The sequence below is a fragment of the Babylonia areolata genome, chromosome 19 (genome assembly GCF_041734735.1).
Source record: "Babylonia areolata isolate BAREFJ2019XMU chromosome 19, ASM4173473v1, whole genome shotgun sequence".
NCBI lineage: Eukaryota > Metazoa > Mollusca > Gastropoda > Neogastropoda > Buccinidae > Babylonia > Babylonia areolata.
This window is the reverse complement of record NC_134894.1, coordinates 12,255,003-12,262,502: the sequence shown is the minus strand read 5'-3', so window position 1 is coordinate 12,262,502 and position 7,500 is coordinate 12,255,003. Positions and strand designations below refer to the sequence as shown.

General features: G+C 39.7%; 1 long non-coding RNA gene across 3 annotated transcripts in view; it reads left to right on the top strand.

The window, feature by feature from the left end:
- LOC143293453 (uncharacterized) overlaps positions 1–5,086 on the top strand; it is a 65,123-nt gene extending 60,037 nt beyond the window's left edge. The window contains exons 2-5 of one of the 3 annotated variants that reach the window (XR_013056777.1): positions 115–216; positions 2,355–2,428; positions 3,650–3,775; positions 4,677–5,086. This is a non-coding gene — a long non-coding RNA (uncharacterized LOC143293453). Of the gene's footprint in view, positions 1–114; positions 217–325; positions 431–2,354; positions 2,429–3,649; positions 3,776–4,676 lie in introns of those variants that run through there. The other 2 variants (XR_013056778.1, XR_013056779.1) reach the window with 2 other exon arrangements.
- The last annotated feature ends 2,414 nt before the right edge of the window (positions 5,087–7,500 follow it).

The following is a 7,500-nucleotide window of genomic DNA, read 5'->3' as shown; positions in this document are numbered from 1 at the left end:
AGTCTATGCGCACACACACACAAAAAAAAGGTTTTTAGTTTTTTTTAGGATTTTAATTTAATGTTGTTTTTTTCACACGATTTGGTTTTGATATAACATGTAATTCCTGTTCAGTGCCTGTTATGAACCCAAGAGAGAAGACAGATGAGGACAATTAATCAAGCAGTGGAGCGCGACCTAGATGACATTGCCCATGAACCATCCTCTGGATGACATGTAAGTGTGTGTGTGTGTGTGTGTGTCGTGCGTGCGTGCGTGCGTGTGTCGTGTCTGTGTGCATTGTCACAACGACTGTTGTCCTTCCTCTCTCAGCAAAACTGTGGAGAGTGTCAAGAGACAAGGGCGACCACCAGTGTGTATCTGTGAGAGTCTTGTGATTCATTTCACAAAACATCTTCGAGTCATTGCCATATTCAATCTTTACAGGTGGGTAAGTAAGTAAGTAAGTAGGTTTTTTTTCAATTGCTTGGTAGTAGTATATTGTAGTCCACAGAATCTTTGGTATAACATCTAAAAAGAAATGAATGTGTTTTTCTAGGAGCGTTTACCGCTTTACGTTGGCCGAAGGAGCTTGGTCATGGCAAAACAAAAACAAAATGTTGAAGTCTAATTAATTAATTTCGTCTAACGTGTCCGTGATATAATCATATTTATTCCTTGTATTATCAGTTAACTGAGGTAAAAGTCCAATTTCGTCTAACGTGGCCGTAATATAATCATATTTATTCCTTGTATTATCAGTTAACTGAAGTAACTTAAACTCCCGGAACACTAATGAGGCGCAGTTATGAAAGGATTATATATATGCGCAGCAAACAAGCGGGAAAAAACCCCTTGCGCTTAGTCAGGCCTTGAGAAAAAATAAGATAGAATAAAATGAAATAAAATAACATAAAAATAATGATACAATAAAACTAAATAAAATAAAATAAAAACCATTTTGTTTTGTATTGGAATACAAAGACTAGTGGCGCATGAATTAGTTTTATTTTCCAGTAATGGGAATGGTAGAATGCTGCGGTTGCTGTTGTTGTTGTTTTTGTTGTTGATGTTTTTATTGTTGTCGCTGCTGCTGCTGCTGCTGCTGTTGCCGTTGCTATTTCTCTGTGTGTGTGTGTGGGGGGGGGGGGATATGGATGGGGTGGGGGGTGGGGGAATTGAAAAATAAATCGTGATGTTGCGTTGTACGTGTGCCAACTGACAGAAGAATTCATATAATTATCTTGATGTATTTATGTTACTCCCTGGTTCTGGTTCTCTTAAAAAAAAAAAAAAATCAAAAAAAAAATCTTAGTTTCAATTTTTCAAGGAGGCGTCACTACGTTCTGACAAATCACTGTACGCTACACCACATCTGCTAGGCAGATAGATGCCTGACCAACAGCATAACCCAACACGCTCAGTCAGGCCTTGAGTGTATAGCTTACAACTTTGTGTACCTAACATAGTGGATTCCGTCTACAGAACTTTGCCAGACGACAACACTGTCGTTGCCATGGGGTTCCTTGTCAGTGCGCCAAGTGCGTGCTGCATATATATATATATGTGCTGCATACATATATATATATATATATATATATATATATATATACAAGCCCCAAATCCGTAAATGAAAAGTTGTATTTATTCCATAAATGCTACTGATTACTATGACATAGTTATTATGGAGTGCCAAGTATTGGTTTGATTATTTCCATGTTGTTTAGTTGATTGTGTAATTTATATACAAAACAAAAAACGGTGGTCGACCCAAGAAAGCCCGGGTAAAAAAAAAAGAAAAAAAAGAAAAGAAAAGAAAAACAGAAAAAAAAGTGCGCGCTGCACACGGGACCACGGTTTATCATTTCATCCGAATGACTTGACTTTCAGTTTCATTTTTCCAGTCAAACCACATGTTAAAGATCCTGTAATCCATGTCAGCGTTCGGTGGGTTATGAAAATAAGAACGTACCATGCATGCACACGCCCGTAAAACGGAGCGTGGCTGCCTAAATGGCGGGATGAAAACGATCATACACGTAAAAGCACACACGTACATACCAGTGAACGTGGGAGTTGCAGCCCACGAACGCAGAAAAAGAAGAAGAAGAAGAAGAAGAAGAAGACGAAGAAGATACTGCTGCTGCCGATGAAGAGGATGATGATGGCGATTATTACTATCGTCGTTATTGTTATTGTTGAAGTTGTTATCATTATCATTATTGTTGTTGCTGTTGTTGGTGATGATGATGATGATGATGATGATGATGATGATGATGTTGTTGTTCTTGTTAGCATTGTTGTTATTCATAGCAATATATTTATTATTATCATTATCATGATTGTTGTCGTAGTTGTTGTTATTGTTGTTGTAGACTTATCACAATGGACGCGTGGACAAGAGTCCTGCTGGTGGCCCTGTTGGCAACCATCGTTCTGTTTGAAACAGGTATAGTACACACGTCTGTCTTTTTTTAAATAATTATTTCTTCTTCTTTTTTTTCTTCTTTTTTTTTGTCTGTCTCTCTCTCTTCCTTCCTTCCTCCTTGTTCTGCTTGCTTGCTTTGTTGTATTAAGTATTAAGTATAGCAACACTTATATGCCTACATGTTTGTGTGTCTCTTAGAACAACGGCAGATGTGTAAGTCGGCCAAAGTGCTAATGTCTTCACCGTTGGAAAATACAGATTCATTCATTCATTCATTCATTCATTCATTCATTCATTCTTTCTTTCTTTCTTCCTTTCTTCTTTCTTTCTTTCATCGCACATCTATCTATCTATCTATCTGTGTATACATGTGTGTGTGTGTGTGTGTGTGTGTGTGTGTGTGTGTACAATGTGTGTGTGTGTGTGTGTGTGTGTGTGTGTACAATGTGTGTGTGTGTGTGTGTACAATGTGTGTGTGTGTGTGTACAATGTGTGTGTGTGTGTGTGTGTGTGTGTGTGTGTGTGTGTGTGTGTGTGTGTGTGTGTGTGTGTGTGTGTGTGTGTGTGTGTGTGTGTGTGTATGTGTGTGGCTTGCAAATGAATCGACAGGTAGACTTGGTCAAAATCTTTCTCCTTTTTGTTGTTGTTGTATCGTCGTCGTTGTTGTTGTTGTTGTTGGAGGGGGGCGTGGTTGGGGGTGGTGGTGGTAGGTTTTGTGTGTTTGTTTTGTTTACTCTATTTGTTTGTTTGTTTTGTTGTTGCTGTTGTTCTTTTTGCAGTTGTTGTGTGTGTCTGCGTGTGTGTGTGTGTGTGTGTGTGTGTGTCGGGGGGATGTGGGGGGTGGTTGCGTTGTTTTTTTTTGTTATTGTTTTTTTTCCTGTTTGTTCGGTTGTTGTTGATTTTGTTGCTGTTGTTGTTGTTGTTGTTGTTATCATTTTCTTGTGGGAGTGGGGACATGAGGACGGAGGTCGTCATTTCTTTCTTTCTTTTCTTTTCTTTTCTTTTCTTTCTTTTTTCTTCTTCTTTCTTTCTCTCTTCTGTCCCTATACTTTATATATGAACTGTCAAAGTAATGCCTTTGTGTGATATAACACACACACACACACACACACACACACACACACACACACACACACACACACACACACACACACAACAAACTGCATCACCACCACAAACTGACTGAAAATCAAACAATGCTGTATATTGTGGTGCCGTTAATTAACGGCCGGTAACGGGCAGGTCACAGCGACAAGTGTCACCGAAACCTGGGTGTGTGCAAAGCCGCCGTGGGGGGAACTTGCATGGGGGTGTCCCGCTCTAACGAGTGCCGCCATTCCTTTCACCGGTGCTGCTACCCTCCTATGCGTACGTGCTCTTTTTAATTAAGAAGAAAAAAATAATTTATGATTTGAATTAGTAACTTTTATTATTATTCTTCTTCTTATTATTATTGGCGGGACGTGGTGGGGTGCAGGTGGGGGTTGGGGTGGGGGTTAATTTCTGATTGTTTAGTTATATGTATGTGCCTATGTACGTGTATCTTCTGTTCCATCTATCCGTCTCTCTCTCTCTCTCTCTCTCTCTCTCTCTCTCTCTCTCTCTGTGTGTGTGTGTGTGTGTGTGTGTGTGTGTGTGTGTGTGTGTGTGTGTGTGTGTGTCTATCTATCTATCTATCTATCTATTCATTAATTCGTGTATTAATTTCCTTATTAATTCATCAATTCATCACGACTTTATCTATCAATCTATGTATGTATGTATGTATGTGTCTATCCATCCATCTATCTATGTATATCTATCTATCTGTCTATCTATCTATCTGTTATCTATCTATCTATTCAGTTATAATTAATTACTTACTTTATTTCCTTATTCATTCACTAATGTGTTTATTACCTCATTTCATTGTTTATCTATTTCCTTATTCATTCATTCATTGAAACTTTTAATCGTGCACACACTTATTCATTTATTTATCTGTTTGTTTGTTTGTACACTTTTTATTTGTTTGCTTGTTTGTTTGTTTATTCATTTATTCATTCATTCATTCATCTATCTATCTAATTATCTATCTATCTATCTATTGTTTGTTTATCTATCTAATTGTTTGTTTATCTATCTATCTGTCTATTGTTTGTTTGTTTATCTATCCATTGTTTGTTTGTTTATCTAGCTAGCTAGCTTGGTTATGTGTCTGTCTATTAATTTTATTCATTTATTTTCTGTATTCGTTCATTTACTTATTTACCTCTTTGTTCATTTGCAGGAGGTAAGCGTCGCCGAAGGAGACGTTCTGTTGACAGTGACAAAGGAGAAAGTGTGGCAGGGTGACCCGCTGAGGCCTCACAAATTCCAATGCTTTCTTTTCTTCAGCCCTGTCTGTCTTTCTCTCTGTCTCTGTCTGTCTGTCTGTGTCTCTCTCTCTCTCTCTCTCACACACACATACACACACGCACAAGCAACTGTATGCACGCACCCACGCAATCATGCACGCACGCACGCACGCACGCAACCACCCACCCACGCACGCATGCATGCACACAGGTGTGTTAATCTGATGCGTATATGACATAGGGCTGTGTTGATTTGTAATGTCGCTATTCTGTCTAGATATGTATACGTTTTTAAATCTTGTATTATTTGTACTAAAGAGATTATAGAGTTCACATCCAACAAGTTTGTTGACTTCCTTTTGGCTTGACCATCTTCCTATGTGTATGTCTGCCTGTTTGCTTGTCTATCTGCCTGCCTGTCTGTCTGTCTGTCAGACACAGACACCCCCCACACCCCCATATCAACACACACACACTCACTCACCCAGCCACCCAGTCACACACACACACACACACACACACACACACACACACAACAACAACAACAACAACAACAACAACAACAACAACAACAACCACCCACCCACTCAAAAGCAAAAAAACAACAACAACAAAAAAGAGATAGATATACATAGATAGATGGATGGATGGACACATACATACATACATAGATCGACACACAGATAAAGTCGTGACAGATAAAGCAAGTGAGTTTATTTCTATTTCGTTTATATTCTTCTTCTTTTTGTATGCTAATTGAGGAGAGAGGAACAGGGAAAGTAGTGATGATTTAAGGCATGGGTGGGGAGGGGGAGATAATGGATTTTCGTTTTAAAATCACAAATGTTGATAGACGTTAAGCAAAAGAACGACTGAACGAACACACACACAAACACAAACACGCATCGTTTTTAATGGGAAAATAACAGTAACGAAACATAGACGACACTGAAAAAGAAAAGAAAAACTGAGAGATCGACGAAAAACGAAAGAGGAAAAAAAAAACTGAAGAAAATTGATCAATATATAAAATACAATTTTCAAAATAGCCTTAACTCACTCAGTACGGCCAATCCTCTCTTCTCCTATACACAGACCCCTCGGATGTCCAGTGGGTGTCTCAATGACCCAACCTTTAGCTTCCGTCGTCAGAATTGTGGTATTCTTTGTCAACATTCACCTCTTCAGTATAAGAGCCTTCCGCTTGCAGTATTTTGATGATGGTAATTGGGGTGAAACGCTGTTAACGTCGTCTCTTTCGCCGTTCGTATGGAGAGAGTTAACCGAATTTTCTATTTAATGAGTAATATGAAAGCAAAAGAAGTAAATACTAGATAAAATTTATCATAGAATTTTCAAAACAACACTAATAACAGCAGCAGCAGCAAAAACAACAACAACAACAGCAGAAAGCGAACAAGTAGGTATATTACAATATAAAACAACAACAACAACAACAACCAACCCCCCCTCTCTCTCTCTCTAATATACATATACAGGCAAACACACAAACACACACACACACACACACACACACACACACTCATTCAGGGCCCTCCCTTGCATAACACAAAAAAAGTACACAACCACCCGCACGCAGCACGCATCCCCAGTGAAGTAGAATCTGAATCAGACTCTCAAGGACATCAGTCCTCACATAATTATGTGGAGTGATGGCCTAGAGGTAACGCGTCCGCCTATGAAGCGAGAGAATCTGAGCGCGCTGGTTCGAATCACGGCTCAGCCGCCGATATTTTCTTCCCCTCCACTAGACCTTGAGTGGTCGTCTGGACGCTAGTCATTCGGATGAGACGATAAACCGAGGTCCCGTATGCAGCATGCACTTAGCGCACGTAAAAGAACACACGGCAACAAAAGGGTTGTTCCTGGCAAAATTCTGTAGAAAAATCCACTTCGATAGGAAAAAAACAAATAAAATTGCATGCAGGAAACAAATACAAAAAAAATGGGTGGCGCTGTAGTGTAGCGACGCGCTCTACCTGGGGACAGCAGCCCGAATTTCACACAGAGAAATCTGTTGTGATAAAAAGAAATACAAATACAAATACAAATTACGACAAAGCAGAGTCAAGTCATTGACCGCACTCCTGTGTCCAGATACTTGAACACACACACACACACACACACACGGCACACACACACACACACACACACACACACACGGCACACACACACACACACTCCACCCACCTACACACACACACACTCCATCCCCCCCCCCCCGCCCCCCCCCCACACACACACGCATACACATCCATCCGTTCTATTTATTTGGCAGTGGACGCAGGAGCAATGCAAATCGAGCAGCTGTCTAAATTGGTCAGTGCGAATGGGCAGTGGTTGCCAGGGCTGCTGGTCTGAGCTGCGGGCCACTGACCGCGAGTTCAAGCATCTCTCCCCTACACAGGGATCTATATATAGATACAAGTACAGCTCAGGTGTAGGTGCTGGATATGATGAAATTGGTCGACACGACTAAAGCCATAGGCACGTGAAGATGATAATTTAAAAAAAAAAAAAGATTTTTCTCAAGAGTCTGATTTTTTTTGTTTTTGTTTTATTGATTATCATTCAATGACTTGCATTGCAGTGTTGCGAATCTCTTTTAAGTGATGAAATATACACATACAAAAACTCCCAGAAAAATACACATAAGTCATCTGTACAGTGCAGGCTCGCTGACTGTGACTGAGTAATTAATGTGAAGAACGTCCATGATCCTATTTTTTTTTTATT